Genomic DNA, 22034 nt, shown 5'->3' on the forward strand with positions numbered 1-22034 from the left:
CAGTCAACATGTGGTTAGGATCATTTTCAGGGAACCTTACAGCTCTGCAGAAACTATTAACCTAGGCCCATACTTATTCAGGGCTGTTTATTCATAAGACACTTCTCCATCAGTGTTCTCTCTTCTGGGCTTCTTTTTTTCTGTCTTCATATTAGAAATAGGTCCCAGACTCTTACATGTGGAGTGGGATAAGAAGATGGAAATCTTTGAAGGATTCTGATGGTCTATTAAACCTGCCTCAGTTTGGCCTATTTAAAAGAAGGGTAGTCTTGTCACTTCTGCATACAAGACGTATTTTTTGGTGGCCCAACCCCAGCATCCATATTTTTATCACAGGACCAGGTATTATATACAATGTAGCTTTGCCCAAGGGTCACAATTGATTGGCTCAAGGGTTGGAACCTGATCCAAACTGAGCCACTGAATTTCTTCCTGAGGTTTTCAATTTTAGAGTGAAAGGTTTTTTTGATAATATTTCCTGTAACTAACGATGTTAAATGTAATTTCACTTGAAAGTTCTTTAGTGGCCATATTTGATGCTATAAAATGGAACCAAATAGTTTATACAAAGAGAAAGAAGAACTGAATAGATGAATGAGTGGAAAGGTACATTGACTAGAAGTAAAAAGAATGTTGATGCTTTTCTATGCCCTCTGGCTCTAATAGTTCATGCAGCCCAACTGCATCCTTACCTCTTCCATGGCTTAGATTTTCTTGGATTCCATGAGATATTCCATTTTTCTTTCAAAAAATTCTTCTATTTATGTATGCTTTTCAAGTTGGGTATCTGTCATCTACAATCAAAAGATTTATCACAAATACATTCTGTTTTCTGCAAATCCATTAGGAGGAAAATGTTTGCCATGTTTGTCCATGTGTTTTGAAAGTGAACGTTTTATTAAAACATTAACACCAGAAATTCTAATGCCTTCAATTCTGGCCAGTTTTTTAGGGAAAAAAAGGGGGGGCGGGGCTGTAGTTTTTAAATAGAAATGAGTGTAAAGGCCATGAGTGGTCAAGTAGCTGCACAATTCTTCTCACACACATGCACAGCCATGCAGATGCTAAAAGCTAGGTCTATGTAAAATATAGAATCTATCCTATAAAAAACAAAGGCCACAAACATTGTAATTATTAACAAGAGGCAAATTAGAATTCATCATGCCATTATCTCAGTCAAAACTTTCATTTGTATTCCATTACAATTAATGCCAAACTCTTTAGCCTGTTGTGGAAGGTCTTTCACAATCAAACCGAGAAAACCATGGCAGGGCTCTTCATCGTTGTGGAGCAAGTTGCTGTATGGTCCACTGTGGGAACACAGGCTCAGGCACAACAGAAACTTTCAACACAAATGGTCCAAAAGATCCCATCATGATCAGTCTCTTGGATAGCCAAAAACTCTGTTTGGTTCATGTTCAATAGATGGCAATTCCACATGCCCCACTTTACGTTGGAAAAGAGACAAATCCATGTTGTTTGAGTGTGGTAATTATCCACCCTGGAGAGAGGGAGTCCTGCCACCAAAAAATTCCTGCCTTGATTCTATCTAGGCTGCTTGTTCCCAGTTTCTGATTTTACGGTCTGGTTGGGCCTTTTCATTGGACTTAACATCTCCCCCAGGTTGTGGAATGGAAATGGACTGAAACATAGTTGCACCATAGAAGTGGGTATGGGAGGGCTGAGAGATGTCGGCTGAATGTGTGTCCATGAATTCCCCAACAATCCACCCCTTGGCCTCTTGGCCAGGCCCAGCCTATTCCTCTGCATTAGCTTTCACAGCATAAGTTTACCTCCCACCTTAGACACCAAAGGCAGAGACAGGTCAGAATTGCCAATGCATGGCTGTCACCAATATTGGCAGTAAAGATTTGGGAGCACAAGTGGCTGCAGGAAGTTAGGAGGGCTTCACCTATGCACACCATTACTCCAAGCAGAGTGATCACATTGGTCTGAAGGTTGCATCCATACTCCCTTCCCTCCTAGGAGACAGCTGAAGAGGTCCCACACAGAATCTGTTTGTACACTTTGTAACCAGTGGGCTTGTTTTTGAATTTTAGTCACTTATTTTTCCATCTCCTTTGACATATTAACCCACATATAACAGGAGGTGTTAGCATGTATGTCTCCTTGTTAGGCTAGGAGGAAGTCTAAGGCAATGTGATTTTCAGGCACTGCTTTGGCTAGAGAACATAATGATTTTTTGCTGAGCCTGGAGGGCTTGTGCTGTGAACTCAGCAATGTCTGCCAAGGTGGTATCTTGTATTCCTTGGTGAACAGGTTGGAAAGATGTCTGAGTCTTTTGCCAGTTTCATTACAGCTAGAGTTGTTGCATCCCAACAGGTTGTCCGGAGGTGTGGAGTAGAAGAGTGCACAGCCAACTGTGCCCTTTTCTTTGTTGTGGGACATATGGAGGACTTCATTTCACCTACACGAGTGTGGATATAGATTCGGCAAAGAGGAAGAACAAGATATCAGGTGGCAGATCCAGCTATCGGTTCTCTGCCACCATGATGGCTTTGGTCAGCTGGACGTAAGTATTTTCCTTCCAGGTTACTGCCAGGTCAAATCTGTAGAAAATAGAAGAGATTGCCCAGACAGTAGGATCATACAGCATCTTTTGATGGAAAATATATTTTTTTGGCCTCTATGCAGTTATTTCTTTTTCCTTCTAAGACCATTGAGTCGATTAGCTCCTTGCTCTGAGCTATAACCTCACCTCTTTCTTATTGATTTGGGTGCCTTACCTATATCGTCCAGTCACTCCCACCCCTTCCTGGTAGATGGAATTGTCAGGACTCCTCAAAGATGTCTCATGACCATTCCCAAGGGGACTGGTGGACCTACCAGGGTCGCTCACTTACGTCCAATAAGTCTGGTCCCACAGGTCCTGTCCCCTGGACTATCACCCCATGTCTGTTAAGTAGTTCAAAGCCTGCTTCCATCATCCCACCCCATCACCTGGTGGCCCTAATTTTCCACCTCCCTGGGAATCAAGTGGAAGGTAAAATGGAGGTAAAAAGTGAGATGATCCCATGACAATGACTAAAATCCAGTAATGTGTCCTTGGTCCCCCTTTTGGATACAGTCCTCATCCTGATGGGTGTAAGGGCAGACACACAGCAAAGCCTGGTCCTTCTGATGCTCAGATACCCTCACTATGCTAGGAAGAAGGATTGGGTAATGTTTCCCTTTCAGGGAACTGCTGAGTTCAACTACAGAGGGCCTAAATAAGATGGACAGCCCATCCAACAAGAAAGTGTCAGGGTATAGATTTTGAAGCTCTCTTTTTAGGAAACCACTAAAGTTCTCCACAATGCTGGCTGCCAGTGGGTTGTGGGTGAAGTGGAAGGTCCATATAATTCTGTGACTCTTAACATATTGTTGAGTGAATTGTGCCATGAAGTAAGGTCCTTGGTTAGAGGAGATGTCATCTGGGTACCTGAAGAGGTGCAAAGATGCTTTTCCAAGTTATTCCAGGTATGTACTGCATCCACATGACAAAATGAAGGTAAGACCAAAGCCTGAATAAATATCTATCACAACTAAGACATAGGTCATATCTTGGGGTGGCAGGAGAAGAACAATACAATCTACCTTTCATGAGTGGCCTGATGTGACCCCTCTGAGAAAGCTTCTAAATGTCCTTTTTGAGCTCTGGCATGTTTTTGACATCTCTGATGTTGGTAAATGACAGATTGGGCCTCATTTATTTTAAATAGAATTTTATTAAAGTATATCATTCATATATGAACATACATAAACAATAAATGTGTAGTAAAATTTGTGAATTTACAAAACAATCATACATATCATCATATAAGGCCCCTATACATCTCTCCGCCACCAACACCTTGCATTGTTGTGACTCATTTATTACAAACTATGAAAAAGCATCATCAAAATATTACTAAGCATACCCCATATCTTGTACTTGGTGTATTTTTCCCAACCCACCCAAGTATTAACACTCTATATTAGTATTATATATGTGTGTATATACTTGTTATCATTCTTGAGGAAACATTCTTATTATTTGTCCTGTTAACCACAGTCCATCTTTCACCACTGGATTCCCCATGTTATACAGTCCCATGTTTTGTATGATCCATTCAAAGTGTCCACTAAGTGGCTCTCGTTTTCATCATAGAATCATTACCTCAGCCAATTTTAGGATGTTTTCATTATTCCAAAAGGAAAAATCCTATACCCCTCCATACCCTCCCATTGTTGACCTTTAGCATTGAAATAAAGCTTCTTTGCCAATATTGCAAAATATTACAATATTACTGTTAACTATCATCCATAAGTTTCATTTGTTGTAATTTTCTCATAATCACCACATTCTTAGTACTTTGTAAAAGACGACATTCTTATGTTAATATTATTTGGGACTTTCAAATGAAAGAGATCCTCCATGTTCCTGGACTCATAATTTCATAGTGTTGGAACTTTCATGTCCAGTTCTGTGTTGAATCCACCCAGCAGCAGAAGCATCCATAAGAAATTCAGCTATTCCTTGGATATCACCAAGGGAAAGTTTGTTGTCCTCATCCTTCAGGCAGGGCTCATTCTCTGCCTCTGTCCCAGGAGAATCACCGGCCTCCTTGGGGGCAAAAATCAGCATCCTTCATCTGCTAGGTTGTTCCACTGATGTTTATCTTGATACAGGTCTGTGCATCAACATGAGTAACATAGATGGTGCCTTTCTGTATAAACAATTGTTTCCAAAGGTCCATTACCCATGCTGGGGAACTTTTGACTCTCGAGTCACATTTCCTCCATGAACCTGACCAGACTGCTAAGCCATTGGCAACAGCCCATAAGTAACAGGTAAATAGAGGTGCCTGGATATGAGTGTGCCAGGACTAAGAAGACTGCTCACAGTTTAGGCCACTGGGCACTCTTCAGTACCAGACATCGTACATAGTCTGCCTGAAGCAAGGGAAACACTGACTGCTGGCCAGTGGATGCCAGATGGCTTCAGCTTGACTGATCCATTAGTGAAGCAGGATGAGCATCAGGTGAGGCATCTTTGAGTCAGGATGCAGGAAGGGAAGCGTCCTCTTTTTGTGTTGCAATAGGATCATTGTTGAGAGGGGCCTCTGCCACCCACTCGTGCAAGTGTGTAACTCCCTTGGGGATTGGGTGGGCATGATCCTGAATATCCCATTTGGGGATGCTTGTTTGCTGGCCACTGCCTAGGGGAGTGTTCTGATTACCCAGGACCCGGATCTCTTGCGTCAGGGTGACCTGAGAGATCTCAGTGATCTGTTCCATTTCCACCAATTCTCAATAGCACACTAGAACTTTCCTCTCAAAGGGGAAGTACTGCTAGGCTGCATCTGGGAACTTAGTCTAGCAGCTCAGTGTGTAAACTCTTGTTGCTCCCTCCTTCTGCCAGAGGAACAGATCTTGGCAGCAGAAATGTACAGCGCAAATGGAGATCGTCTCCAAAGTCCCCAGAGGCAGGGGGGCTGTAACAGCCGCTTTTATCTCCTGCAGTCTCTATTCCTCTTCTGTTCCACGGTGGAAACTACCTGCTTTCCATGTCATTCGACATACAAGCGTTAGGAGTATACCGAGATGGGGCCAAGATGCAAATTGCACCTGTCGGGGGTCTGCAGGTGCCAAAGGGTCACTTCCGCATTCAAATCCTGAAAGTCTACAGTCAGTCATCATGCTCCACTGACCTTTTTCACCAGCCTCACACGGGGCTATTATAAGCAGACAGCAGAGCAGAGGCCACCCTCAGATATAAGGTACTTTATATTTTGGCATATCCCTTTCCCCAACCAGGAAGGTATTCTTGTCGCTGCTGAACAAGATGGTGAGGAGATGAGGGTACTGGGGGTGTCCGCAAGTCACTCACCCAAAAGTGACCGCCAGAATTTGCTGGAGTGGGAGAGTGCATCACCACAGTTGCTGCAACGTGCAGGACATCAACTCCTAGACAATGCTTTCCCCTTTGGGAAACACGGTCCCAGGGGCAGCCACCAAGCCATGGGAACTGACCCACAGGATAGCAGTGAGTCCCTGTTCCTGTCCCCAGACTAGTGGGGAATGCCTGAAAACTCCCAGTGCCACTCACTGCTCCTCCCCTCTTCATCCTCCAGAATAATTGTTTCTACAGAATTCCACAAAATTCTGCCTGCTTATTGGCAGCAAGCTCCTTTATTCCATTTCCTGCCTGAGAAGTCTTGCCTCTTCCTCTATGTCCAGTGAAAAATCTTACTCATTCTTCAGGTCATACTGAGCTCCTTCCTTCTGAGTTCTTGAACTCACAGAGGGCTCTCCATTCTCTGGAAACTTGTAATTCTTGTCATTTTAACCACTTCCTTTGCATTTACTATTAGCTCCAGATATTGTTGACTATATCACAGTTGATGGTTGCAATTCTTCCTGGGACACTGTACCCTCTTTGAGTGCATAAACCACGCCTTTTACTTAACTACACCCTTCCCCCACCCTTCCCCCCACTGAAACTGAGCATTTAGTAGATAGTGTGTTATTTAAATTAACACATAGAAAATAAAGAATGGTATATTCCCTAAGGGAACTAATTACAAATTATGTGTAAGAGGGCATTGAAAAGTTAAAGAGCATATGTCAACAGAGAGTAAAAAGTGTAAAACACCAGCTCAAACAGATAGAGGGACACTAGAAAATTAAAGTCAGACATAATTCTTAAGGTAAAAGAGCATGCAGATAAATTGGAAGGGATGATAGCTATAGAGAAAGAGATAACAGCCAAACCTTATGTGGCACAGTTATGTTTTTTCCTAAATTGAGTGAAGTCTGTGAATCCCCTCACTCTCTAGACTATAAACTCCATGGGCCCAATTATCATATCTGCTCTTTCATCACAGTATTACCAGTACCTGGCTATCAGTCTAGTGGGATTCAGTAAACATTACTGCAATGTGTGAATCACCATTCACCATCAGAATGCATTTTGTAGTGAGGATTTCTTCAAAGGTTACATGCACTTCCAGCATTTCCTGAATTTGTACCCAATTTTTTGCCATGGCAACTAGGAACTTACTGACATAAATCAAGTATCAAAACTATGATTGATGAAATGTATATAGTTAGGGGGCAAAAAAAACACAACCCTTTGTGTCATGGAAGATACTTTCACATTGGTTACAGACAGGAAGACTGAGAACAGCCATTAACAGAGGGGCCCTGATCGCAAAGGAAGGACCAAACCAACATGGAAGAGCAGGCGGTGGATCAACCAGATGAGGAGAAGGCGTGGAAGCTGATATGACGAGTGGGCATGGAACAGATTTAAGCTAGAACCAAAAAGGGACATTTCCTAGTTTCTCCTAATTAAGGGCTTTATTACTATCTTTCTGAGGGATGTATGGTGGTTTTGTCAACTTTCTCTAGGTTGTAATTCAGGAACAAATGACTCTTAAGTTACTTATGACCACAAAAGTTGGTCACATTTTAGGTTGGCTACAAGTCCACTGAATCCCTGTTCCACCTGTTTATTCTGGAATGCATGCCAAAGGAGCAGCTGTTATCTTGGATCCTGCCAAACTAGGGTGGCCATATTTAGCAAATAAAAATACAAAAAGCCCAGTTAAATTTGAATTTCAGATAAACAATAAATGATTTTTAGTGTAAATATGTCCTGTGCAAAACTTGGAACATACATATACCAAAAAGTTATTAGTTGTTTGACTGATCCCCATTTAACTGTGTGTCCTCTCTTTTACCTGATAACCCTGTGCCAGACTTATAAAGAAGAAAAAAGAGAAATGAGATGACCTTGTGATAGATGACCTTTAAATCCTCTCTCTATTCAGAAGTAGCACAGCATTTCCACTCATGTTTCATTGGTCAAAGAAGGCACATGACTAAATCTGACCTCCACGGGGGAAAATTTATAATTCTTCCCTAGAGATAGGCCTAGCAAGGAGCAACAGCGAATATTTTGACGATGATACAATCTACTAGAGTATTAAGTAAATACGGTATCACTCATCTCATAGTATAGGGTCTGTGCTTCTCAATGAACTTTTTGTTATCCCTGAAAAAGGCTAAAACATCCCCTCCAGTTAGTGTTAAAAAGTAGCTGGGGCATTTGAGGTACTCTTTCTCCAAGCTTCCAGAGGAACACCAGTGCTTGCAGCTCTACTGCCATTTGAGGAGACCACTTCAGTTTGACAATAAGGGTTTATTTCTCTTAGAGTGATTGTCTTAGGCCACATTATTGTAGGGCAAGGCCTGAGACACTGGTGAGTGAGCAGTAATTGAGAAAAGTAATCTGTGGGGGAGAAGGAAATGGTTTGCCAGCAGAGGCTAACACACCTCTGAATTGTTTATGTTTACCTGTGACCCATGCCTTCCTCCTCACCTCTTCCTTGGAGGCGGTCATCTTTCTTTTCCCATACATTTGTAAACTAATCTTTGCAACTCTTTTCCTATTCAAGGCATTCTTTCTTCACTCTTCACTATATTCCAACAGCATATTTTTCCAGGGTAGAGGAAAAAAATGGATAAAGATGGGGTCCTGATACAGACTTTCCTGGTCCCCAAAGCACTACTGCCTTGGGCCAGGATCTTACATATACTCAGACTCCTTTCTGAAAAATGAATTGGTAACTTTCCCTACTCTTTTGTCTGTCCCAAAATCCATTGTTTGCTCAGCACAAGATGTGAAAATTGTTCCCCGTTCATTTGCAAGGTCAATCATAATAGAACTAGATCCTGAAATAGCTTGGAATATGATGAATACATTACATCTGAATTGACTTCTATTTTGTTGAATTTTTCTTTTCAGTTGAAGGCTGTTTCTAAATATTATTTTCCTACTACATTATAATGTGCTTCATATTCAGAGTTTGCCTAAACAGGACATTTGGCTAATGAAGTGAGATAATGGGGAATTAAATGGTTTTCAGTGTAAGGGGAACAACATTATTTACAGGGTATATTGCTGATTAAGAAAAAAAAACAACAACATTGCTTTCTTCTTTTAAAAAAAGAGACAAATTGATAATTGAGTTTCTCAAACGTAGTCATTGCTCAACTTGTGATATGGTGTGATCATATGGGATTTCCTAATTTAATACCAAACACAGGATGACAGTCCTTTCTATATTGAATGTGCTGGTATAAAATGAAACTCACATTCTGGCAACCATAATTCCTGACGATTAGCATGGACTTACAGGTGAAAAGTATGGCTCACGTAAAACACATGGGACTTTCTAAAATCCTATAAATATGCTTTTTCAGAGGGAATTACTTCATCATGGTGCCTTCAGTACTAGGAAAGAAGAAAACTATGTGACTTTTTATTTTAAGCATTGAGGATTGACAAAATGGTTTAAAAAGAAAGGGCAAAACTTGTAGATTTTAAAAGTATATATAGGGAAGCGGACTTGGCCCAATGGATAGGGCGTCCGCCTACCACTTGGGAGTTCCGCGGCTCAAACCCAGGGCTTCCTTGACCCGTGTGGAGCTGGCCCATGCGCAGTGCTGATGTACGCAAGGAGTGCCATGCCCTATATGAGTGTCCCCCACATAGGGGAGCCCCACATGCAAGGAGTGTGCCCCATAAGGAGTGCTTCCCAGAGTGAAAGATAGTACAGCTTGTCCAAGAATGGCACCGCACACATGGAGAGCTGACACAGCAAGATGATGCAACAAAAAGAAACACAGATTCCTGGTGCCACTGATAAGGATAGAAGCAGTCACAGAAGAGCACACAGCGAATGGACACAGAGAGTAGACACTGGGGGTGGGGGGAAGAGAAAGAAATAAATAAAAAATTAATCATAAAAAAAAGAGTATATATAAAAATAGCCTATGCTTTCCAGGTCACAATAAAGCTTACCTGACATCACTATTAACAACTCATTTTACTTTAAATATAAAAAGTTTTGATAATTTTAATCTTTCCTTAAAAGTAAAGTAATTGAAAATAAATTCAGGTTTATATGTGATATTTTAAAAACAAAAGCAAATTACTTTACACCTGAGAATTAAAATTCCATAACTAGGAGTTGCATTTTAAATTACCTAGTTTCAACATGGCAGAATCTGGTCAAAGTCTTACCACTTCCAACTTTCTTGCCCCTGGAAGATGTTGTAGATCAATGAAAAGTCTTTTCTGTAGAACCAGGACTAGGAATTACAATCCTTAAAAAGAGCAGTTTAGGTAGACACTAGCTACCTAGTGTCGGAGTTGTCATGCAAGATGAAACCATTTTGTGTTGCTGGCAGAATTGTTGCTGCTGAGAATACTGAGTCCTAGAAAGACAGGGGAACTTGGAGAAGTAGGGCAGAATGGGAATGGGTCTCTCTGGATTTACAAATTCAATTCTCATCCACTTTACCAGGCACTTTAGGCAATTCAACTTAAGGTAGGTATTTTAAAATGGCATTTTATTTTTCTATGGCATTATGAACATAGAATATTACAAAGCAGTTATCTTTCTCAGCAATATCAGAGGAGAAACAAAGGAGAATATAGTCCTCTTATCTATCACACCACAGTGGTGAGCAGAAGTGCTACGAAAGACAAAGAGTAGAAGAATATTACTTTGTGAATTATTCAAATTAAGGGAAACATCGTCCTAAACACTTTATATTCTCTGTTGCATAAAATGAGAGCAGGAGAGACCTGTTTTCTCTGAAATGGCAGATTCTGTCTCTAGAGGGCACAGTGTGGTTATCTCGGAGTCTAAGACTGGTTTAATCAGTAATGTGCCATTGGGTGATAAATTGATCTGCTGTAGAAAATAGGAGAGGACTAAAAACTGGGAGAGAGAGGGAACCCAGCATTCCTGCTAAACACCACATGATGAGAAGGCTGTTTTTTCACGCTGTGCTCAATACCTTCTGGGCATACTCTCCCAAATTGGGGGAACAACTCTTTATGCTGTTTTCAGTTTTGAATCAGGTGGGGAGTAGACACAGAAAGATTTATCTTAGCAACACCTCTTTCTTACTTGCAACTTCAGGTCAGATACTGGGAAAAGCAGGGCCAGTTTTAGGTGAAATTGGTAAGCAAAGAAGTGAGTTATCGGTTTCACTAGTTTTCCATTCTTACAACTTCCTGCCCATCTTCTGCCACCATCCTCATCCCCACCTCCACTTCCGTAACACACTCTTCATTCCTTGGAGGTATACCTGGCCAACTGGACTCTATGACCTTGTGTATTCAAATCTGATTAAAATCAGATAGGGATCTTATAATATCATTTCTAGTGAAGGATACCTGACTAATTAAATGCTATCTCCATAGGGATATTTGCATTTTAACAGGAGACAAACCCTCAAGCCAAAGGAATCCAAGTTGTTATGGCATCAATGCCTCTTGGACAGAGAGGTTTCAGTGAAGTCTTCCTGTGTACTTCTATCAAATGCAAGATCACTAACCTTCCAACACTGGGGAAGTCACTTAAGTGTCATCCTAAAATGTTGTCACCATGTAAGTCACACAGCTTTGTTGAATTTGGGGATCAAATGCTGTTCCTGAAAATAGTAGATTCAGTTGTAGTATGGAAACGAATTTTCTCTCCTATAAAATAATTGTATTTTTGTTTGGCCTTGATAAGAGAAAAATCTGTAATTTTTTTTTCTTGTTTGAAAAGCTGTCCCCTCGATGCCATTCTGAAGTGGCAGTGTCTTTTTTTCCCTCTGTGTTTAGCTACTGTTTACTTATTTATTTATTACTTTGAAGAAGCTTTAGATTACATTAAAGTTACATAAAAAATATAGGGGATTCCCATATACCCATCCCTTCCCCCTCCCATACTTTCCCATATTAACAACATCTTTCATTAGTGTGGTACGTTTGTTACAACTGATGAGCACATGTTGAAGCACTGCTACTAACCATAGACTATAGTTTACATTACAGTTTACACTTTGCCCTGCATAATTTCATAGGTTTTGACGAAATGTATAATGGCCTGTGTCTGTTATTGCAATGTCATGTAGGACCATTCCCATGTCCCCAAAATGCCCCATGTTACACCCATTCTTCCCTCCCCTCCTCTAGAACCTCTGGTGGCCACTGGCAGTGTTTCCTTTTTGTGACCTCTTCCCTTGGATAATATGATGTTCAGTCCCCACGAAAACCTTTTATCCTCCATCTCCAGGCTGGTGCCCAGAACGTTATCTTCTTAGAAGGATCGCACATGAATGCTATTTGATAGCCCTTCCATTTTCTCCCCTTCACTCCCTACCAGGACCACTATTTCTCACGTCCCCAAATATATTCTGTAAAGTACAAGGTGTTTACTTCAAGGTTTTATCACAATCTCAAGCTAATCTGGAGTCAGGAGAAACTGACATTAAGCCATCAGTTGTTGATGGAGAGGTGTGTAAGAAGTAAGTCAAATGAAAGCATTTCTTACTATTTGCATGGACATATTCTAAACAAATAATTTGAAAATTAAGATCTTATAAAATGTTTACATTGCTAACTAGAGAATTGAAATGGTCCTAGAAAGGGACAGGAAAAAAACTAGATAAAGGGACATGATGGTTTAAATTTTGATTGTTGAATGGCTAAGAAATCAAACAGGGTAAACTTCAGCAGTAAACTGAAGGCAGATTAATGAAGAAAAAGGGATACATGGAGTCATATGCTTTGCATTTGGCAGAAAAGATAGCTGAGGTTAGGAAAAAAAGTAGAGTAAAATAGGACCTTCAGAAGAATTAGAGGACTGAATTTTACATATTTGCTCAATTTGGAAACTGTGGGTAATTGTCTCCTGGTTTCAAGTGGACACTACTCCCCCTGGTTTTCTAGAGGCCGTCGGTGGCCATCATCCACACCAAGCGACATTTACTGAGTGACCACTGGGCATGTCAATGACCTCATAGCTCAGAGGACCTCATTGAGTATGGACAAATGAAGATTGATCTCTGCTCTTGCTGTGTTTCCTACCCTTTCTCACAAAATGTATGTCCATCATTAGTGATTAGATAAAATGGCCTTCTACCCAAGACCTAGGAAACGAAACAGATTTGACATATTATTGCATGTATACTTATTCTCCTTTTAAAAGCAACCTTTGAAAGAAAGAAAAAAAAATATTTAGAAACACAAATTGAAAAATCAACATAGTTAGGAAATGACACACTAAAGTTACAAGAAAAGATTTCTGCAAATAAGATGCTGTGATGATGACTTTTCCCTGTGGATAGCAGTCTAATAAAAAATACTTCTAAGCCAAAACTTTCATGGAACCCAATTGTACAGGTGCTGGAAGCAGTATGACTTAAGATAATTTGCCAGGTAAGTGGTGTTTCACTCTATACACACACTCACACACAAATACATTCTCTCTTACCCTCAAAAAAAGAAAAAAAGAAAAAAAAATCACACCTCTATTCAGAGTCCAAGTTGTCATAAGGAAGGAAAAGGTTGGAGTTCATTTATCATGTGCATTTCTGTGGCTACAGAGATAATTGGGTTGATTCCATCTAGTCTTGTCCTCTCTTGCATTTTAATTGAAAAACCTCCAGAGAGTTAGAAGCCTAGAGTTGGCCGACTTGAGGAGACTTCCCTTAGGCAGCAACAGACCGAAAAGGCACTGAAGACTGGCTAAACTGTCTGTTGGACGATGAGCCTGTGATAATACTGATGGAAACATAGGAGCAAAAGGGAGGAAAAAACCTGCATGTGCTGTACCTGTTTTCTGCTTGCAAATACTTACAGTTCCCTTTTCTGGTCTCACAGCAATTCTGACTGGGGACAGTTATCATCCTACAGGATTAAACAGAGCCTGGCTGATGAAAATGAAGGGCTCAAGAGCAAACAACATTGGAGGCAGCAGAAATTAAAACCAGCCTATAACTTTGGGGGAATGTTAAAATGGGCACACATTGAACATTGTTTTCCTTGTTCATCACCAAACCTGTTCCTATTAAAACTTTGCAGGTTCACTTGGTCAAGTTTTATGACTGAGTGGACTCTGAGCATGCTCAAGGTGTGCATAGGAGATTAATTTATAAGCTCTTCTAACGCTGAATCTCCAAGGTTTATCCTGTCTGTGTGTTGTTTGCATAATGCACTTTTGTACAGTGAAAGCACTACCTATAAAGGGATTATTTTCATATTCAGCACATTAAAACTCTAGCTCAATTCACAGATCCCATTCTGTGTTTATGCCTGAGATAACAGGTGAAAAGTATCTCATTACAAGTGTCCATGAAGCAAACATAAGAACGCGAATGTTTGGGGAAAGAATGTACCCCTACTGAAATTAATTCCCCAATGGTTTTATTAAAGTCTGCAAATTGCATTATTTTCCCATCATATTTGAGATATTGCCCTCCCGTAATGCCTGCTCTAACCCATGCCATACCATCTTCCCTGGAGTGTCTAGACACGGTGTCTTAGATTTATGTGTATGATCTCAGTGTGTTACAACATCACTCCTGACTAATGCATTATTACAATACTTACAGATATTCCCTAGTGCCACTGTATTGATTAGAAAATCACCAATCTGCATATGCACACCATCTGTGCTGTGGAGAAGCAAAACATGCAGGATGACATGTGCCTTATTGGAAGGAAGATTCAGAAACCACTAATAGAACGAAGAGGGAATTCTGTTTTGTGGGGCGGGGATTTGACTTTTTAGAATTTTAAAAAAGCACACAATATGAATTTTTATAGAACTATATACAGTATAAACACAGAATGTTTAAATCTATTTACACACTCACCCCCACCCGACTTTCAGGTAGATGGAAAGCCCAGGTCTTGGCATGCAAATAGCACGCTTAACTATTTAGATCCTGAAAATGATACCATGTCAGGACCACTGGTATCATGAAATTGATAAATCTCAGCTCAACTGCAGCAACCCTTTGGTAGAAAAGCTGCCTGTAGTGAGCAGTTGGTTACATCTCAGTGGAAAGGCCGAAAGCATGCCTGCAAAAGATGAATGAGGCACTCACCTACTGGGCTGAAATGCTTTTAAAGGACAGGAATCTGTTTATCTTTGATTGATTGTTCAGTCTGATACTTTCCTTTATAAAGTTTATTGACTACAAGCACATAAATCAAAGAAAAACAAATCACGGGTTCAATTTTGGAGACATTGACATCCTGCCATCTCTGCAGCAACTGCTCATACAAGTCAAGGGGCAGGAGGAAGGATGCAAGTAACGAAGGGAAAAATAGATGATGGAAACGGCCACTAGGAAAGTGCCACTCTTATTCTTCTGAATGCTCTTTGGATGGCCAATGTCTTGAACCAGTGCCAGTGGTTTAGGCAGATGTTGAAATGTGGATGGTAAAAAAAGACTTTTTCAAAACAACTAATTACACACAAAAGCAGCCCACTGTATAATTGCAATACCAGAGCTGCCATTTTTAAATTTTCCTTATTATTGATCACTCTATTTGCCTCCAGTCTTATTCATATGAGCTTATTTATCTTATTCTTTCCTACACAAGGAAAAAAAATTAAGGTATTTAAATTGAAAATATTAAAGCAAGAATTATATGACCTTTGAAGCACTGGGGGTGGGTGCATAACGCGGGAGTTTCTAATCACATCTCCCTTAATCTTTCCCCATCCCGCGGAAGGAAAACATTGTGGCACCAGCCTTGCCTTGTGGGAGCTCTTGTCCACAAGGTTTGTGGGATAAACTGTGACACTGATAAAACCCAGATGGATTTGTGCCCATGACCCTGTGAAGCATCCCATTGTTTCTCCTTTTAAATAGAGGTGCTTGTCAGGATGATCCCTACAGAAAGTGCGCTGTGAGCATGGTGTGTGCCCCTCTCCACAGCCTGGTTAAACCAGTAACCAGTTTCCCATTCCGGAAAGTTAACAGCAATATTCTCAGAATTTGTTTTTTGAGATATCCCTCACTTATGCATAAAATTTTAAAAGACAACAACCGCATTCTCCATTCCCTGTGCGTTTTGCAAGATTATTGGTCTTCTGTTTTTCTTTTTTTAGTCACCTGAAATTCACTCGTGTGACACTTCAGAATCCAGGTTCTCGTTATCTCTGGGTGTCAAAGGATTGTCTCTGACCAGGTTCTGTACTGACATAAAATCAGCTTACGGGGGGGAGCACAAACCAGTCCTTCCACAAGTGTCCATCTGTGGGAATTTTCCCCTGTGACCCCAGGAGGCAGTAGTTCTGAAGTAATAACTGAGTCACAGAAAATAATGCCAACCGAACTGAGAGTAGCTGTCAAAAATCGAGGGACAGCATTTGCCACTGAAACGGTGGAAAACATGCCCTTGTTTCTTCCCCGCAGGAAGCCAGAGCACCTCACAAAGCCTTCCCCAGAGCAAATATGACTCTGTGGTGGTCACCACTGGCAGAGCCACTAATGAGGCCTAATTGGAGCGACAGAGTCTGCCTGTGCACATTAGCATCTCTAAGTCATCCCAATTAAGGAACAAGCTACAACAGGGTGGGCATTGTTTGGATACCGTGTCCTGCTTGGGTGTGCTGGGAAGAACAAGGCCAAAGGCTGAGTGCCTTCAACTTTCCCGTGTGTGACCTAATTGCTAATTGATGCACAACATTGGGTGGCCTGCTGCTTCTTAATGATGTTTGAGACAGTTTGGGGTCCTAGAAAAACAAGCTTGTTTTGGAAAAAGGCCAATGATTTATCTTCATTTATTGGTGTTTTACCCTTTCAGGAAAAAAAAAATAAACATTGCAGAAAAGAAATAGGAAACATGATGCAGCACTAACCTCTAGGTAAAAGAGGTGCTTAATGCGGAGAAATTCTCAGCAAATTTGGTGTGCCAGGCAATGTTAGAGGAGATGTTTCTGGAACATCAAGAAGAAAGGAAAGAGTAGAGAAATACATAGACATTATCAGTTTATCACTTTAAAGATGAGATCACATCAAGAAACGTTAACATTTACAGAATTTAGCTCAGAGCATACTCTCTAGAGATGGTGTCATTGCCACATTCCCCACAGTCTACTTCTGGTCTTCGCATTTTCAGGAAACCATTGGAATATGTAGAAATGTTTTAGATAAATTACAAAGATTGAGAAAGAAGGGTTATTTTCTAAAAGATGGAAATGGGAACAGGCTGAAACTTCATTCATTTAACAAATATTGTCTGCCTTCTATGCTCCAGGTACTCAGTAGGTGCTGGGGCTTACAGGGTGAACAAAACTCATATTATTTCTGATTTTAAAGAATTTATATTCTAGCCCCCCAAAAAGGTCATTAAATGCAATGAAAATGAAAATAATTATGACTGAATTTTACTGAGTTCTTACCACTTGCTAGACAAGGAAAGGATGTTAATTTAATCCAAAGGTTGCTGAGTTTCCTGGAGTAGTGAGTTTTTTCCTGACACATTGAGGCCTTTCCTCTGACCCTCAAAATACAAGTAATTTTTTTCATTTTTCTTAATTGTATAAGATGGTATTCAGATTGTACTTAAAATTAAGAAGTAAAAAATAAAATTTAACAAATGTAGCATAGGTTTTTGCAATCCATTTGATTTCTATATAATGACGGATTTAAAGGAGGAAAGATGTAGATTGAGGAAGATTGATAAAGTAGAAAGTTACTGTAGAAAGACAGAACAAAGGAAGAGAGAGAAATGGGGGGGGGGTGAGGAACATCAAGGGAAGAAGTATATGACAGAAAATGGATGCTCATCAAGAGATTTCCACAGGGGAAAGTAATTGGCACATACAGTAGGAAAGTAGAAGAAACAGAAGTAGGGGAAGAGATACTGACATGGCAAAATGGAGAGGGATGGTGAAAAATGTATATTAGATCCTGGGGCAATTTCTAGTTTTATGTGAACTAATCCTGTCCCTTGAATTTTTTTTTTTTCTGGAAGTAGTTACTCATCCTTATTAATTTTCTTCTAAATGCTAAAGAGCTGGTTAATCCTGACTTAATAGCTTTTCAATTGGGACAGCCAAATAATGGACTCCCCGAATTATTTCTAAGAAAGAGCTGTTTTTTCTTCTCCTCAGTAGGATTTAGACTTATACAACAGTCTGGGAATTAGGACAGATGATTTTGGCTACAAAACTAGCCTGTTCGTTGCTAATTTGTTTATTCTACAAATATTTAGTATGAGCATGCTATTTAGAAAACTATGTAAACTTCCATGGAGGATAATCATTAAGCCCCTTAATTATTTTTAATGTAATTATCTAGAATATTGCATCCAAGATACACTGTATATTTGCTTATGCGGCTCTTCTCACCTCTCAATTTTTACTTGTAGCTTATAATATCTTCCCTTTCTCCTTGGCTTAGCCAACTTCCCACCATCTTTTCATGCAAGAGCCCTCATTTTTTTCCCCTCTCAAAAAGCCTGAGATCAGAACCCCTCAGTTGCACCTGGACGCGGTTATAAATGAGGTCACTTTACTACTGTCTGTGCTGATATTTGAAGCTTTCGAACTCTCACGAGATCACTGTATGTCAGGGCACTTTTAAAGGGAGGGGGAGGGGAATGCCCTCCCGAGTTTTATGTTCAGGGAAGAGTCGGACAACTGGCTGTATCCGCAGCCCCAAATATTTCAGAGCATAGTACAATCTCTCTTTCTATTCCCATTCTCAGCTATTTTCCACCAGCTTAAAGGGGATTAATTTAGAAGCAGTTCCTTTACACCCACTTCAAGTGACATCATTCATTGCTTGCAGTCAGGACTCGTTTCTGTTCTGGCTCTTTCAACCAGACCCTTTTTCCCTGGTGAATTTTATTTGGGGATTCTGCTATTATTTTTTAAAATTTGTTAAAATTTTTATTTTCATTAATTAAATTTTCAAATTAAAAAATAAAGCAGTTCAACTTTAGGCTTTTCTTTTTCAGTTTCCTCAAGTACACAGTCTTTTTTTCTTGTTAATTAAAGTGATTCATACCTATAGAAAAGTGTAGGGATCACAATCAATTTTCACAAAATTGGCAAGCACCCAGATTCAGAAACCACATACTCAGGATCTGAGAAGCTTCCTTGTGACCCCTTCCAGTCACTATATTTTCTCCCCAAGAGTTACCACTATCTGATTTCTAATAACATAGATTAGATTTGCCTATTTTTAAACTTTATATAAATGGAATGTTAGAGTATCTACTTCCATGGGTAGCTTTATTTGGTCCACGTTATGTTATGAGACATGAACAATGTTCATGTGGCTATGGTTCATTTCTTCCCATTTAAATACAGTATTCCATTTTATGCATATGTCACAATGAATTTATCTTTTTTACCTTTGACAAACTTTGGGGTTGTTTTCAGTTTATGGCTATAGTGAATAGTGCTGCAATGAAAATTGCTAGGTTACTAGTACATATTTTGAAGATACTGCTAAACAGTTTTCCAAAGTGTTTCACCAGTTAACATTTATGCTAGGATTATTTGAGAATTCTTGTTGATCCAAATTCTCAGCAACCCTTAGTATTGTCAGTGTTTTTAATTTTAACCATTTCGATATTGCCCTGTTGTGATAATTGTGGTGCTAATTTTTATTTCCTTGATGACTGATACAGCTGAGCAGGTTAATATGCTTATTGTCATTTTATTTGAGACAGTGCCTTTTTAAGTTTTTGCTCATTTCTTCAATTGGTTTTCTACCTTTATTTTATTGATAGGAGAGTTTTATAGATTCTGAAAAGGAGTTTTGGTTGGATATATGTATTAAAAATAAGCATTACCATTTTGTGTGTTGTGTGTAGTTTTCCTTAATGGGGTGTTTTGGTAATTTGAAGTATTCAATTCAAATGTGGTCCAACTCATTTATTTTTCTTTTAAGTATCCTGTACAAGAAAAATTTGCTTATCCCAACTCGTGAAGATATTTTACTATGTTTTCTTCTGAAAGTTTATGGATGTATGTATGTATGAATGTATTTTACCTTTTTTGTTTAGATTTATAATAATTCTGGATTTGATTTTGTGTATGGTATGAAGAGGTGGTAAAAATCATTTCTTTTTTATCCAAGTGGATATTCAATTGACCCAGGACCATCCACAGAAAAGAGTTATTCCTATCCCTAATGTACTGCAGCACCATTTTTGGTTTCACTTTTGCTATAAATCAGCGTCGATTTCTTTCTGGACTCTTCATTCCATTCTTTTTTGCTGTTTTTTTTTTCTATTTCCATGTCAAAACTTCATGGTTTTTATATCTGATAGTGTAAGTGCTCCAAAGTCATTCCTCTTCAAGATTGCATTGGCTATATGAAGTTTAGAATCCTTTTTCAGTTTCCACAAGATCATTTCCTGGAATTTTAAGTGGGATTGCAGAGAATCAACAAATCACTTAGAGAATTTTTGTCTTTGAAACAATGAACTATCCAGTTCATGAATTTTATTTATCTTTCATTTATTTATGTCTTCTTTACTTTTTCTCAATGCCATGTTATTGTTTTCTGCATAGAAGTTTGGCACATTGGTTATTAGATTGATTCATGCACACTTGACTTCTTTGTTTTTGAAAATTATATTATTTTATAATTTTTATTTTATGATGGTCCATTGCTACTGTATAGAGAGAACTTTTGTATATTAATCTTGTTTAATTCATTTCTTATAGTTTGTATATACTATTGGATCTTCTTTTATGTAATCATGTCTCTCTGAAAAATGAAATTACATTTCTTGGTTTCCAAATCTTTGTTTCATTTTCCTGCTTTATTTCACTGGCTAGGACCTCCAGTATGATATTGCATAGAAATGGTGATATTCAACATCCTTGTCTCATGACTGTTCTCACAAGAAAATTTCCCATAGTTCCTCATTAGCTATGATGTTTTCTGTAGTTTTTTAAAGATATTCTTTATTTGATTAAAAGAAGGTCATTCTGTTCTTAATTTGAAAGATTTTTTTAATGACAAGTAGTTGTTAAATTTTATTGAATACTTTTTTTATTCATTAAGATGTTCATGATTGTTCTTTTTTTCCTCTTAATGAGGCAAGTTATATTTAAGAATTTTAAAAATATTAAACCTACACTTGCACCCCTGGATGTGATATATAAGCCTTTTTATATATTGCTAGGTCCAATTCGCTAACATGTTGTTTAAGATTTTTTGCAAGCATGTTATAAGAGAGATTGATCTGCATTTTTCTTTCTTATACTCAATCTCTGTCCAATTTTTGTATCAAGGTTAACTGGTCTCATAAAAACTAAGAAGTGTTTTTTTCTTTCTCTATTCTCTTTGAGATTTGATTTAACACAGTGTGCCTTGCTGTTGTTTTAAAAAATCTTTCTTCTCTGCACAGCAAGGCCTAAGCGAGTGCCTGCATGGCAAGCCAAGTGCCCAGGTGAGCGCCATGTGATGAGCCAGTGCCCGCGCAGTGAGCCGTATGGTGAGCCAAGTGCCAGTGTTAGTGCTCCTGTGGTGACCTGAGTGCTGTGCAGCAAGCCGAGTGCCCACATGGTGAGCCAGTGCCCACACAAGTGAGTCACGCAGCAAGATGATGATGCAACAAAAGAGAGATGAAGGGGAGAGTCAAGGTGAAGCACAGCAGAGACCAGGACCTGAGGGGGTGCAGCTGACAGGGAACCTCTCTCCACATCAGAGTTCCCCAGGATCTAATCAGGGTGAATCCTAGAGGAGAGAGACGAGAAAAGAAGACAAAAAGAGAAGCAGATACAGAGGATCACAAAGCGAATGGACAGCAAAAACAGCAGGGTGGGGGAAGGGGAGGGGGAGGGAAAGAAAAAAATATCTTCTGTTGCCCCATCCTGCCCCCCACACACATACAGTTGACCTGGTATGACCATGAACTTCAGTGACATTTAAGTGTTACTTCTACCTTCTCACTCACATAATGCTGCCTATCTACCCTAGTGTAAATTAGTGAATAAAATTGAATTGTGGCCATAAGAAGTCCAACTTTACACAGACTGCTCTCTTTGGAGTCCTTGGTATGCCTTTACCGTGTTTTAAATCAATACCACAAAATTCAGTACATTTTCTGTCTTATATTAATCTCTACTTTTTTACGTATCATTGAAAGTTTCTTGAAAGCAGGAACAATATCATATCGTTTGTTTAAATTATAATATACATACAGTTGAAGCTGC

This window comes from Dasypus novemcinctus, chromosome 9 (genome assembly GCF_030445035.2).
Source record: "Dasypus novemcinctus isolate mDasNov1 chromosome 9, mDasNov1.1.hap2, whole genome shotgun sequence".
NCBI classification, from domain to species: Eukaryota; Metazoa; Chordata; class Mammalia; order Cingulata; family Dasypodidae; genus Dasypus; species Dasypus novemcinctus.